This window comes from Aquila chrysaetos, chromosome 15, assembly GCF_900496995.4.
Source record: "Aquila chrysaetos chrysaetos chromosome 15, bAquChr1.4, whole genome shotgun sequence".
Lineage (NCBI taxonomy): Eukaryota > Metazoa > Chordata > Aves > Accipitriformes > Accipitridae > Aquila > Aquila chrysaetos.
Window position 1 is genome coordinate 15059645 of NC_044018.1, and position 15737 is coordinate 15075381.

Below are 15737 nucleotides of genomic sequence, written 5' to 3' on the forward strand. Positions count from 1 at the left end.
AAAGGGAGAGAAGCTGAAAGAAAGCAATGCTTTTACACTACTGTTCTGTATTCCTGGTATATCCTTCCTTAACATAAGTGTTAACATTAAATATAATGCAACATGATGCCAAATGCTTCAGAGTTGATATGAACTGTGAGTAGGCTCTGTATGTAAATGTATCATTGCAAGGGTATGTGAGAAGAAACCACTCCGCCTACACAGAGAGGTGTAAATAGATGCATATACTCCACATAGGATTGATGATAGCGTGGTTCTCATATGTAATCATTAAATGCTCTTAGACCTGATTTCAGATGGATTTGTCCATTCTTTCTGAATTTTCAGTAAAGATATTGAAAATGCTCGTATAGATGGTCTGAGACAATTCTGCAGAATGCTAACATGTGCTTTAAAGCTTCCCTGAATGAAATGGTTGGGGGAGTATAGCAGAGTTTGAATAAACCTTCAGATTCACTGATGACACATAATGGTAGGAAGGGATGGATTGCACTATAGGTTAAACAAGTGTATTTCAATTGGAAAAAACCCAGCAATTAGAAAACACTTTCCTTCACATTATTGAAAATGTGTGTCTGCCTGCCTTTTAATTACAGTGTGTGGAGACACTGTGCTGAATCACCCAACTTGGTATGTTCTAGAGAGTTTATTGTCATCATCTCCCTCCATGGACTCCATCTCTCACCTGATAAGAGAGAACAAAAACAAGAGCTATGATCTGGGGCTGATTCATTAAAAATTTCACAGGCAGACAATGCATTATAGATTTTCAGATCATTAACCTAAGCAAATATTAGATTGTACACCAAAACAAATAACAAAATAGGCCTACCATCAGATGATTTGTCTCAGCTTTAAGTCAAGCACTTGGAAATCATAGTCAACCAAAACTCGGTCCCCATTATGGAATAGCTGTAATTCTGTCCCCTCATGTAAGAGGTCAAAATAGGATTTCATTTGCTGTGAATTTGTCCTTAATACATGCAAAATTGAGTGGTTTTGGAATGTGACCTGTGGACAAAGTCACAGACGAACTTTTCTGTTCATGAAAGGCAGCAAGTGTGATGTTAAATTAAATTATTTAGAGAGTGTAATGTGACAGTGTTGTGTCTATGCTGGAAGATGAACGGTGCTTTACACATGGAAAAATGGTTCTGGTATTTTTACCAAAAAAAGTAAGTGAGTAGCAGTGATAGTGATTGAGTTTATCTTTAGAGTTCTGTCTAAGATCTGTCCGTCATCTGCCTTTTAAGTCTCATCTTCCTGTGCTCATGTTTGCTCATGGCCATCTCTAAAATTTCAATGGCAAATGAATGAGTTGTTACTAATACCTCTAGAACTGTAAAACTCATAGAAACAAATGCAGCCTCTCTAATCTGCTTTGTTTCTTAATACTGCAAAACTTCTAAACACGTAGACAAATTCCAGTGAACTCTAAGAAGTCTGAAAGGCGTGTGCCAAAATTAAGGTGAACTGAGACTACATTTGCACATGACTAGAAGCGAACAGCAGAAGTTAAGTAGCAACATGCTACTTAAAACAATGGGTATCTCCTTTTCATAAGCCAATGTATATTTTCCTGTGTGGAAATGCAAGTGATATGGGATTGATACTCTTGAAGAACTGGGAAATTACCCATATCCTGATACTTTTCCTTTCAGGTGAAGATTCTTAAATTCATACAGAGCATTATTGTTTGCAAATTTTCTTTCTGAAATTGTATCATATGCCTAGAGGATTTGAGAGTTTCTTGTGGCACTTGCGAGCTTCTTCACTGACTTTTCACTGTTCTACTTCTTTGAAAATATACAGTTGGCTTTTTTATTTTTTGAAACAGAATATTTTTTGTACTTGGACATCCTGGAACATAAACAGTGGAAGAGGTCTCTACAAGGTATAGGAGGTGTATAGTTGTAGTACCTTGTTATTTTAGTTTGGAAGTGATCCAGTACTTCATTCAGATACATTTTTGAGGGCTGAAAGAGCATGACCATGCCTGTTGACTCTGTTGAATTTCCTAGCAACCATTGTTCCTTGTTTTTTCCCTTATATTTTTTTACATACCTTGTTTCCCCAGTTTCCAGTAATCTGAAAAACATTCCTTTCTTGGGATCTAATGGCATCTCAAAGCATTAACTCTGAGCAGTGGCACAGATGCTTCTCCTCTGCCTTGTATCAGTAAGATGCAAGTCACAGGACAATTACAGATAGGAAGTGGGGAGGAACTAGTCAGTCACATCACATGGGCTCACCAGCTCAAAGCACATTAGTTTGTTATGTTGCCCCTTCACATGATATAATCCTGATTTTGACATTATGTTATACTGACCTTTAAGTTTACTGACTAAAGAGAACAGTTATGTAACTGGGATCAGCTAAACCAAACAGAACAAAAATATGAAGAGATGGAATCCAGACCTAGGAAAATACTATTACAGAAATATAAACTGCTGCTCACAAATTTTGCTGACCAACCAGTTTCATTACAGAGTTAAAAATGTTTCCCTTTAAGAGAGCCTCCAAGTGTGATCCAGTTCCTTTTAGTCTTCCGTCCTAACAAGATAACTTCTTACTTGTTATGTCAGAAAGAGATGTTAAATGGTCCATGTGGAGGTGAGAACAGATGGGCAGAAGCATGTATTAGTGCTTTGTTTCCTTTTTTAAAGTTACTTTAAATACCAGCAGGTGTAATAGGCTTTTAAGTAGAGCAGGCCCTGATTAGCTGAAAATAGCTAATGCTATTTAAAAACATGGCCCTCCTAAGAGCAGGTAGTTCTGGAAACACTCCCAGAGTAGAGTGGGAAGGATGGCTAGGCACAGCTGAGTAGCCAAAAAGAGGGCTCTGAAACCAGGTAAGATTAGTCTGGGTTGGGTCCTGGATTTCCTAGGTGTTGAGGATGTCCCTCAAAAGTTCAATATGCAAGGAGTGCAAGAGGAATAGGATTGAGGACAGGAAAGAGCTATGGAGGTGGGTATAAGATCTAGCTGAGCACAGAGGAGCGCTCCTTTTAACAGGAGAAGTTGAGAAGAAGAGCAGTGTGGGACCACAGCAAAGGTAGCCCATCTCACCTGAGAGCAGCCCATCCTGTCATGGGCGATCTGCGTGGTCCTTCTCTCCTGACCAAGCTCGTTTTCATCTTCCAAAGGCTCGGTATCTCCAGCTCTGATACCCTGAACTCTCTGAGTTATTCTTTCTTCCTATTCTTTTACCCTATTTTCAACTACTTGCTATTTTTTTTTCCCTGCTGTGCGGTGTTTGTAGGTTGAAAGCCTTAAGAGAAGAGCAACTTGAGCCTTAGTGGGCTGAACGACCGCTATCGCTTAGGCCACAGTGGGAGAGCAAGTGCTGCCGAGGGAACGCAGGGCTGTCTCCACAGCCCGTGGAGGTAGCTGTACACATACTGCACGGTCTGCTCCAGGACATCACCCTGGAAAGCTGCTACCCAGCTAGCTGTAGAGCTTAGCTTAGCTTAGTTTAGCTTAGCTTAGCTAGCCCTGCTACCAATCAGCCTTTGGGTTCCCAGTTTTGCTGTAAGGGCAGGCTGCACAGCCGTAGATGCCTGGGACAACTCTGTGCTGCAGCTGGAGCTCAGAGCAGAGGCTGCCCATCGAGTGAGAAAGAGGGCAGAGGTCTGATTTCAGTGGGCCCATGATTTCACTCAGAAGGATTTTTACTACGATATGCAATTAAGTGGAATTTACTTTTATTGTAGCAGAATGTACAGGTGCTTGAAGCGTACTCTCTGCTAGAGAGCCTTACGCTGTGACAGATGAGCTTCTCTGGGCAGCTCCATGAGCAGTCAAGACTGTGAAGAACTCTTAGGCTTTTGTTTTGTCATGTGAATTATGATAAAGGTCAGGCCACGGGAAGGAGGGAAATCTGGAATGAACACACTGTGAGTGTTCTGCCTGGAGAAGGGTGGGAATACACTTGTTTACATCCTCTCTCCCCAGCTTCCTTTTGAATAGTAAGCAGTGTGCCTCAGAGACCGTCTTTTGGACTTCTTCATTAGGGATTTTGCTTTCTGGCAAGAGGGCAGTCATTTAAAAGCCATTTGTTGGAGGTTTTTTATTTACAGAATTCAAGTCTATCACTAGACTATGCACAAGAACTGGGGAAGCAAGAAGCCCTGAAATAGGCTTGAAAACCAGGCAGAAATGGTAATAAATGGAATAGTTTTGTATTATAGAAGCAAAAATCTGCCATTCAGCAGCAATGCAAGTAGTGTGTGTTACAGATGTTGCTTGCACCCTCTACTCCAAAGTCTTTCCCACCCCCGACAATGCTCTACTCTCCAAATCCTCATTTCTACTGCAGTTTGTATTATTTAAATATGCTAGCACTTTTAGAACAGACCAAAGCAACACTCCAATGTTGTACCTGCATTATTTTGGCTGCATATCCCTTCTACATGGTATTTTGAGCCATTTTCATTGTTCTGTATTTGCTGTTCTATTGACTGCCTTGACTTGCAGATATGCTTCACTACTCATTGATTGTATCTAATGTTTTCCCTGTTCTTTTCCAATGTTGCTATTTTTCCACTTCATACTCTTCTCCTCCATTTACTTGATTCTTGTCTTCAGACCTTACGTCCTTCCTGATATCATCAGATTGCATTTCTACTGAAGGATAGGAGCTGTCAGGGCCTTATAGATTACCTCACTACTTTAAAAAAAAAAAAGGGGGGGGGGGGTGGTTGGATTTGCTTTTAGTTTTAGCTCAGTTCTTGTGCCTATACATCAGTCACGGGTCAACAAAGTCACCCATGAAGAACTAGTAATATATTTTTTTTTTTTTCACTTAAATATCAAGGCTTCCTTTCTAGTTCCTCCAGAGTTTCCATCTCTAACATTGTCTCTAGCTCCATTGCTTGTTATAACTCCTTCTGTAGACATTTATAACAGATAAAACACACCATTTTTTTCCTGAAACAAAAACTTGCTTACATGCCAAGGAAAATAACCTTTAAGACTATGTGTAACAATGCCATCTGGTGACTCTTGCCATAACAAGCTTTTTCCTCTGCCTTTGTGTCCCACTGCTTCCCCCCTCCCTTTGCCATCCATGTCATCACTCATCTCCCTAACTCTTCTTTTCCTTGCCTTTCCTCCTCCTCAATCCCAGTATTTGTCAAAGCTGTAATATCCCCTTTACTGTAATGTCTCCTTTTTGCTCACTGTATCTTTCTCTGTTGATGCCCTTCCATCACCACAGTATAGGTTCAATGCTGGATCCTCCCTCTCATTTCAGTCTGGAGCGCTCTGTCCCTTTGAAACTTCCCCAAGGTTTTGTATTCAGTGTTCATCTTTAATGTAGATGTGCTGTGTAACACCTTTTAACCCTGTCTACCAACAGGAGAAACCTATATATTGCCTTTTCTTTCTGTTTATAGCAGCAACCCCTTTTTACTGCTTTTCCTTTCTCATCACTCATGTCCTCTGCAGTCCAATGCAGAAGAAGCCTCATTACCAGGAAGTAACAATAACAAGGAAATATTATTGGTGCAATACTGCAGCCAGTGATTCATCAGCATCTCAAAACTTATGCTTAACCAGAAATTGTTGAAAAGAGCTGTAATTTTATATATTATATATATATATATATGAAAGATGTCTACAATGGCAGATTTAAAACTCTTGCTTCCCTTATTTAAAAAAAAAGAAAAAGTTTCTTCATTGTGTCTTATGAGGACCTAATATGGAAGAGATTTCTGGCAACAGATGACTGGAAAAAAAAGACAAGTTCAGAATGCAAAAGTACAGCAAAGTTCTATTCATGAGGAGAAGTGGCCAATGGAATAATTTAAGTTAGGGACTTGAAGGCATTTATTATCACTTCTAAAAAAATACAATACAGCTGAGAATTCAGACCTGTTGTGCTGAGGATGTATTGCTGACACAAGTCCAACATGATGGTCCACTCTAGCTCTGAACTTATCCTCGAACTAAGGGGTCATGATGTGGTCATGGTATGTGTAGGCAGAAGCTGCAACTCAATGGAAATTCAATTGCAGAACTGGATCTTGCAAGCAGAAGTGTAAGAGAAATCAGAATGTGAAACTATGAATTAAGTCCCTAGTTTAAAATGTTTGGACGTGAAAGAATTCATGTCCTGGGATTTCTCTGTACTCTGTGGTGTGCTTTCTACCTCAGTAACTGGTTTTCCCCAGTGACATCCTGAGTGAATCTGCCTGTTGCTGTCTTCTAAGGACTGTGCCAGATAGTACTTCTGCCTCAACACCGTTGGTCCTCTTTCCTATTCCAATCTTTCCTATTTACATGATTCAACTCTGTAGTGATGCCTTTGAAACAGGCTTCTCCATGTCTTTGACATCTTCTGGTTTTACCTTCATTCAAGCTCTTTATTCAACATACCATCCATCACTTCTGTCACTATAACAAGGTGAAATGTATGGGCCCAAAACCTAGTTTCTTCCACCTTTCCTTCCAAAGCTTTCTGGATGAGATCTTCAGCTGGTGAAAGTCATTGTAGTTTCAAAACTGTAATTGCAGAGTTGTAATAAATGCTAGCACTGAAGATCTAATGATTCCCTCACCCTGTCCTCCTTTTCCCACCTGTTTGCCCCCACTGCCATTCTTTTCATTGCTCAGCACTGAACTTCCCTTTCCTTTGTTGGAAGAGAAATGCAATGGAAACAGTCTATGGCAACGTTAAAGAGCGGAAAGTGAATCTATCAAAGAAAGACAAAAAGGTAAACATGTAAATTAACTCAAAGGAGATTGATAAAAAAGAGGACTCAGTCAACTATGTATGAAAGAGGTGTGGAGAAGTCAGATGAATGGGCAGCAGCAAATGTTGGAAGGTGGTGTAAATTTGCATTCTAAAAACCTCCCTCTCTCAAAAAAGTTTCCTCAAAACTATGATTTATTTCTTCCATAGGTCAGCACATTTATGACACTGAAGATAACATCAGTCCCCATGTTCCTGTGGAGAATCCATAGCTTTAGTTCTAGTTCCATATGGCACTCTTTAGCATGTACAGTCCTTTACCAAATACCTACATAACTGTCTCAAAAGCTCACAGCTTCCTAGGAACAAGTGTTCTCTTTTCACCCAGAGTAGCTGAATGCCTTACATGGCAGCAGATTGCCAAAAAGATTAAATATTTTTGTGATGTGCAGAGTAGACCGGCTTTTTTTCATTTTGCAGGAAGATTCATTTTTATACTTTAGATGGTATCCTATGATCACATCTCATTCATAATATGCAGCTCTGGCCATGCAAGCATTTTTTTTTTCCCCAAACTCTTCCAAATCATCACAATGATGGTGAAATAGAGTTCCTTGTGAAGGATGACCACCCACCTGCTTTGCAGAATGATAACAATTTGGTGTGCTTGTCTTTGTTTTGCAATTTGACTCAACTGCTCTGCATCATAAGTGCTTAAAAAGCATAAAAGACAAGAGGATATTACAAGTATCTAATGTTATACATTACATTTGTATGCATACCAGGGTATAAATATGCGGGACATGTGCCTGGACTATTAATCAAATTCTTTATTAAGCTTTTGAAACAGTATGAATCTATGAATAATGCATTATTTCATAGCGTACTGTTCACCTTATTTAAAAACATGGAGCTATCCCGTATATGTAGAATTTTGGGGGTGGTTTTCACAGGATATTTATTGGAGCATCTGAAACAATTCCAATAAGCAGCAAGTCGTTGAATCTGCCACTTCATGAATAGAGTTGGTAGTAAAGCGTCCACACAGCTGCAGGATCTATCTACAGCAATAATTTTAGATCAAGTGTTTTGTATTTGCTTACAAAGCACCCTCTGCTGTTTGAGGTGCTACATGCTTTGTAGATAAAGCTGCTTTTTGGAAAGATCAAAAACCTTTTTGTGGGGCCCTGTGAGAGCCACAAAAATATCCAGAGACAATCTTATCAATCTTGCACCTATAATACATGTTGTGTGACTTGCATTTAGAAGTGTCATGGGGTTAGGACACATGTAGTCACATCAGTAGCTTGTTTTCTTATCCAAGTAAGAACAAAGTTGAAACACAGCTAACAGTAAGGGTAAGAAATTCAGTACATGGGACAAAAGCTTCCATGTTTGATTGCTACATTGGCAGAAAAGCAATGGAATCTCCCCCACTGCAAATGCATTTCCTCTCTTGAAACTTGTATTTCACATCAATATTGAGGACAATATTGACTGGGCATCAGCTGCTTAACATAATCATTATTTCATGGTTATGGCTTGACGATTTAAGTTTTGGATGGATCTTGCATTGAATTGGAAGTCTGGAGATGGACTAGAAGAGAAGTTTTTGTGTACCTTCTAAAGAGATGTAAATGCTGGTGTGTATGCCTTTTTTCAAAGCCCCTGTGAAGTATTGTGCAGTGCACCTTGCTTCATTTGTGTATCTTCTCATGTGACTGCCAGGAGAAGTCAGTGGGACACTGTACTAGAGCACAGATTCCAACTGAGAACAATAAACAAGATATTTTACACATAAGAGGTCATGGTTTGATTAGTCCATTTACACCAGCTGAGAATGCAGTGCAAACTCAAACTGAGTGTTTTTCTGAAAATTGAAAGGTAAGTCTGAAGAAACTGGGAGGGAGAGATCTGCTATGGCTGGATGACATGTAGGGAAGGAATCATATCTGGCCCCGAAGTTGGTGACTATCCAGTATATATTGAATGTCACTGCAATGAAAAGAACAAAACATTTACTCGCTTTAAAAAATCACTTACTCTCCATGTTGACTTCAAGGGCACTTGTAATACATGTTGATATTCCTTGGTGTGATTGAGCATGTCTAATTAATAGAGCTGCTTGGGAATTTTGCTAAGAAAAATCACTTCAAAAGAAAAAGCAATTTCTGCAGAAATTGTAATTTTCCATGAAAGAAATGAAAGAATCAAAACAAAATACATTGTTGAAGGCTATTGAAAATCAAAGCACTTCGGTTCCTTGAACTGAACACAAATATAATTTTAGTTTATCTCAGATACTGGGAGACACTATAGCACATACTTTACTAAGGTTTAACTGTTTAAATTGGATTTGTGATTTTTGGTACCAGACTTGTACTGAACCAGGTAATCTTAATGCTGAACACCTCTCTCAGAAGGAGGACCTTATTATGTATGGTGCTTTATGTTGGACACCCGAAACCACAAATGATTCTTGACAATTTGGGCCAACGCATATTAAAGATTGGGTTGTCAGAAATACTCAGTACTGATCTAGCTCTGCTCCCATTGACGTCACTGGGAACAAGTCAATTTGACTTCAATCAGAACAAAGTCAGGCTGATGCTGAGTTGTTTTGAGATCTCCACCCTGTATCTTCCGCATTGCATTAATTAATTATTGCTCAAGTTGCAGCTTAATTTAATACTGTCTCTGAAAACATAATGAGCTTTGCTGTATTTCCTTCTTTACTATCCCTCTGTCAGTTTACCAGCAATGTGGAAATATAATGATGTCTTGGTAACATAATTTTCCATATTTTTCCCCTAGAATTCACTTTTGTGCAACAGAGTGTCAGCTGTGTGCATGAGAATCATCAAAATAACCTTTTGTATATCTCATTTAGTCTACAGGTGTCTCCTTGTAGGTCACTTTCTGTGTGTTTTGAGCAACCTGAATAATCACATAATTTGGATGTTAACAATACTGTGTTCCTAATTCAAGCAGTGTTCTATACATAGAATAAATCAGCAAGGGGAAGCAAGATAAAGAAAAAATCTGAAAGGACAATATTTACAGATATTCTCTTACTAATGCACATCTGTTTGCTTAAGAAAACAAAACCACACACACAACCGGTTACCAGGGATGCCTGTATCAGTTTTGTGCGATGGGTGAACTTGTTTTTTTTGCTTAGCATTGTTTACAGTAGATGTCTCTCTCTTTCAAGCAGTAAAATGGACAGCTCATCCTCCTTTGCACACCATCCTAGAGAAGTCAAGATTTTAAAAACTGACACTGTTTATGGTACAGGTGCTGGGACTTGGTCATCTGTATTGTTGTTAGCTCAGGCCCTTGCACAGTTTTGGCTCAGGCCAGCTTGCACTCAGCCAAACAACTCCCAGGCATGACTCAGGAGCCAGCATGGACCAAAAACTGCCAAAGGGAAGTATGGGTGTCATCAGCCAATTCTGGAGGCTAAGAGAGCTTAGAATCTGGCTGGGGACCAAATATGGCAGCTGGACTCGGGGACATGGCCTGCAACTGCTCAGTTACCTCGTGCAGATGTAGACTAAGATATGCAAATTGCTGTAAGGATGGAAAGTATAATGTAGTCTGTGTGGGAGACAGTGTTACATAGCCCTGTGAAAGGCTCCGAGTTGTAATAAATTTTTGTAATGAAAAAGGAACACATCATCATTGCAACAAAACAGAACAACATATGGGACAATCGCAGCATTGAGTAGGTTGGAGGGGCGGACCCTGGAGGGACCCCCAGTCTCATCTCCTGTTCATGCCAAGTCCGGTACAGCAGGGTGCTCAGGGCCTTGCATCATCAAGGTGTGAGTATCTCCAGGGATGGAGTTCCCACAGCCTCTCTGGGCAACCTGCTCCAATACTTGACTACTCTCACCCTAATTTTCCCCTCTATCAGGTTGGAGTTTCCTATGTTGCAGCTAGTGACTGCTGCCTCTCCTCCTTCCAGTCTGCGCCTCTGGCTCTGTCTTTTTTACATGCTCCGAACAGACAGCTTCAGACAGCAAAAGGAACCCCCTTGGCCTTCTCTTCTTAAGGCTGAGCAAACCCAGTTCCCTCAGCCATTCCTTGTACTCTATGATGTGCTACAACTTGGTGGTCTTTCACCAGACTCGCTGCAGTATGGTGGCACTTTTCTTCTGCTGAGGAGCTGCAAACAGGACAAAATATCTAAATGCGGTCTCACAAGTGCTAAACAGAGGGGCAGGATCACTGCCCTGGAGCTGCTGGCTACACTTTTGTGTACACTGATGCAGCCCAGGATGTAGATGGCCACCTTTGCTGCAAGGGCACCCTGCTGACTCCTGCTCAGCTTGCTGATGACCAGGACTCCCAGGTCTTTTTCTGCAAAGCTGTTTTCTAGCTTTCCATGGCTTTCCCAGGGACAGAAGTGAGCCTGACATAAAACAACAACAAAAAGGCCTGGGACACAAGAATCACAGCTTATACTGGTGACACTGAAACCCATGTTCCCCAATGTCTGGACAGTGCCGCTAGTTTTCCCCAATCATTTGGGTATTAGTTACCACATTCTGTTTCTTTGGGGTACCCAATACACAGAAATACCACACCTGTAAGCCTGCAAATTACAATACACAAAATCTCTCTGATATATGACCAACCATCTTACCATTCTTTCCCTTCACTCAAGCAGTCCTTGAATGAATGAGGTGAATCATCCCTGTGCTACAACATATGGAGCAATTCTCAGAGTAAGTGTTCATTGATGTGGTCCATCATTCATAAAGCTTCCCAGTAGAGAAGGTGCTTGGTCAGTGAAATCAAAATTGATGATCTGTGTTCTGCAGCAGAGTTTAGATTGATCTCAGCCTCAGCATAATCAAATTACCATTGCACTGGGTTTAAAATGGGTAGAATAGAGCCTGGTATAATAAGGCTTTTCTTGTACACTTCAGGCTATTGATGATGCTAGAGCAAAGAGAGGAGAAGACTGGTGTAAAATGGTAGTAAATCAGAATAACAGTATTTTCCATGAGTTTTGTTCTGACATAAGTGATAGCACGGGATTCTCTACAACTAAGGCTGGACTCCTTACATTTTATTTGTTAAGATGGAGACAGAAACAATTGACAGAGGAACAGATCTTCCATTTTCTCACAAAACTAAAGAATTAAATCCTTACCAAAAGGTTTTCAGTAAAAGATGGTGATTATATGTGTGGGGAAAGGCTAATCTTTAAATTGCATGAATATAGGTGTACTGTGGCCTAAACATCACCTTTTTGTTCCTTCCTCACAAAAAAGAAACCCAAACTTCTATTACAAAGTGTTTTACCCACACATCTTGAAGATGCTTTGTTTGCTTCATATCTCCCTGGGAACAGCCAGTTTCTCTGGGACACCCAACTAAAAATAATGCTGAGAAGACTTTTTATTTCAGGGATAATAGTATGTAGGCTTCCTGAATTTTACATTGCTGTCTTATGAAAGGATGAATTAAATTCCTTAGGACTGTGGATGTTTGGACTATGGGAAAGCTTGGTGAGCCTAGCTAGAAAAAAATAAACTCTAATCACAACCCACAATCCTAACCACAACCCACAGAAAGCAGCTTCTTTGCCATAAGGCCAAATTTTGAGGACATTATTTAGATCATAGTTGGACTAAGTCCCATTTTCTTCACTAAAACTCACCAGCTTAAGGGCATCAGGATTTATACTCTTGATTTGAAGGAGATATTGTCAATAAAATGGACAAGAAAATCCTTAAAAGTTTCTCCCTAGGCTCTATGACCCTCAACTGGCAAAGGAATCTTATATTCACATCAGTACACCCTAAACATACAGCAAAATTTTTATCTGACTCTATAAGCAATCCCATTTGATTCCCAAGATAAAGGGATGGCTGGTGCATAGATTGGATGTGAAGGAAATCTTTTTGCTCCTGAACAGGAACCAGAAATAACCACAGGCTGGATCAGTGGGTGATGGGGTGGCAACACAGTCAGCAAATGAGGGCAGATATGCCTAAAATTGCTGACTGTTGCTGCCCTGAGAAAAGAGGCTTTAGCTCTGCAGTGAGACTTGTAAGGATCTTTAAAAGAAGGAAGATGCTGGAGGGACCAAAATGTCTTTTTGCAGCTCTAAGGCACCCTCAGAGAAGGGAAGATGGAGGGGTCTTCCCCAGGCAGGGGCAGCAGCAGCTGGCACAGCTGCCCGGAGATGGAGGGGCAGCATGGGGCTCCTGTCCAAAAGGCAGTGTCCCGCCCTGCTGTCAGGCTCTTGCTCTTAATGGCGATGTAAAAAGAAGGCCATTCTGGTATTTCTACTTTCATTTCCATTATTGGATATCTAACAGCTGTGAGAGGGAGAAGGAGAGATTTTGGTCTTAAGCATGCTATGGTATAAAAAGCTGCCAAAAGACATCATGGTTACACTGAGTTTGATTGAACAATCCAAAATATTTGCAGTTCAGCATTGCCAATTAAAAATACTTGCCAATTATCAACTGCTTGTAGTGGGGAAAATGTTCATTAGCTTACAAATCAAACTGTGTGTTATATCCAAATAAGTTTGTATTAACAGCTTAGAAGCAAGTGATTATCTTCCCTACCTCTGGGATAGTTTGCTTAAAATACTATTAATGACAATAAGAAATCATGATGATCTGCAAATAAAGACATGCAGTAAGTAGAAGTCATGATGTGCTCTCCTATTTTCTTACACTTGCCAAAACCTCCAGGGTGAGTGCTTACTAATAAACAATGAAAGGATACATTTATAGACAAGGTGGAATGATTTAATTTCATTAGTTTAGACTCAGGGGGGCTTGTTACCTTGATAAAATCTGCAACAAGACAATGTTGTATTCCTGTTACTCTACATTTGCACAAACACCAAGAGTGAAATTTTGTTCACTGTTCTGTTTATTTAAAATGAATTTTTCAATCTATAGATTCCTGTTGAAATTGAAACAGGAAGGCATACAGCAAAACTATCAAACAGAACAACAAGCCATTATCACCGCAAATAGATCATTTTAGTTGCCATGGGTAACCAGTGCCAGTAAGGTATTCAGGCACTGCAACCGCCAGCACTGATACCCTGCTTTGAAAGTGCTGACTGTGCGTCACATTGCAAACTTCAATAATTATTATGTGTAGGAGGGTGGTGGCACCAACAGGATATATACTTGTAATGAGTCATTCTTTAAATAGCTTAATTTATCATCCTCAAATAAAGGGGGAGGGATTTATCCAGTATGAGGCAGTTTGAAAAGCCTGAATAATTAATAAACTGAAAAAACAGCAAGGCAGAAAAAGCTGGACAAATACACAAACACACACACACACATATATAAAAGCTTAATGACAATAAGACTGAAGGAAAGTGCTTCTGCAGAAGTACAAAGCATAAACCAAGAAACATACAGAAGTAGCATCACAGGTCTGCAGCCACACTCCATTTATTCATGCTAATGCATGAATGTAAATAGCTAGCAGATAAGGTGTCCGTAAATGCCACTCAAGGACATCCAGGCTTTCACAGGCCACTGACACTGGATGTGCTTGGCACAGTCGTTTCAATTAAGCAGTGCTCTTTTTCTTTCATAGAAAGAAACGCAAGATCACAAAGCCTAAGGAGGGTCATAGCTTGAGGTGAAAACATCCTGAGGAAACTTTTATCTTCTGGCAGGAAATATTGATAACTCAATATGTAGCACTGTTTCTTCTGAGGCAAAATTCAATAATGCACACTGTTCTTCCCACCACACAGGCACATACAGTAGCATAAAGGTGGATGTGTACTGTGGGACATGGTCAGTCATTCACTGAGATGATTGCACAGTTCTTGTTAATTTGATTTCAAAGCAGACATAACAAGAATCATACAGATTCAGGCTGAAAGGCTCCTTCCGAACTGGGGACCTCAAGACATCAACCAAGGACAGAAAGCAGGTGACCAACAGCCTCCCATTCTCCGCTCAGGTGCAGGGGAGGAGACTCAGAGGCGCAGAGAAGGGAACAGCAGAGACCGTGTTCCACGTTCCCAGCTGAAGTGGTAAAAGACTGAAGGCCTTGAGGTGCAGCGTGCTTCACATGCATGTCTACGATTAGATGCAGGTATCTATATCTCAAAAAAAAAAAAAAAAGAAAAAAATCACTGAGTTCAATCTCCCACTGTCCTGGTTTCGGCTGGAATAGAGTTGATTGTATTCCTAGTAGCTGGTACGGTGCTATGTTTTGAGTTCAGTATGAGAAGAATGTTGATAACACACTGATGTTTTCAGTTGTTGCTAAGTAGTGTTTAGTCTAAAGTCAAGGATTTTTCAGCTTCTCATGCCCAGCCAGCGAGAAAGCTGGAGGGGCACAAGAAGTTGGGAGGGGACACAGCCAGGGCAGCTGACCCAAACTGGCCAGAGGGGTATTCCAGACCATGTGACGTCACACCTAGTATATAAACTGGGGGGGTGGGGGTGATCACCACTCGGATTAACTGGGTGTCGATCGGTGGGTGATGAGCAATTGCAGTATGCATCATTTGTATATTCCAATCCTTTTATCATTACTGCTGTCATTTTATTAGTGTTATCATTATCATTATTAGTTTCTTTTTTTCTGTTCTATTAAACCATTCTTATCTCAACCCATGAGTTTTATTTCTTTTCCCGATTTTCTCCCCCATCCCACTGGGTGGGGGGGAGTGAGTGAGCGGCTGCGTGGTGCTCAGTTGCTGGCTGGGGTTAAACCACGACACCCACATTGAGGCAGGATGACATAGGAGGACAAGAAAACGCAAATCATTTTTGACAGATGTCTGTCTCCACTGATGGAGGGTCTATAGACCCACTTGGTTACCAGGACCTCTCTTTCAATTACCAAGAAGCAGATTTTTTTCCTTCAGTATACTTCCTTCTTTTTCTCTGCTGAACATATGTCCTCAACCCTCCCCTAGAGCCATACAAAATAAGGGATCACAATCCCCTTGCCAGCCTCTTTTATGGCTGAAGTCTCTCCTGCCATGTTGCACATCAGGTTTCTCTTGAGACTCAGCTTCCTCTCC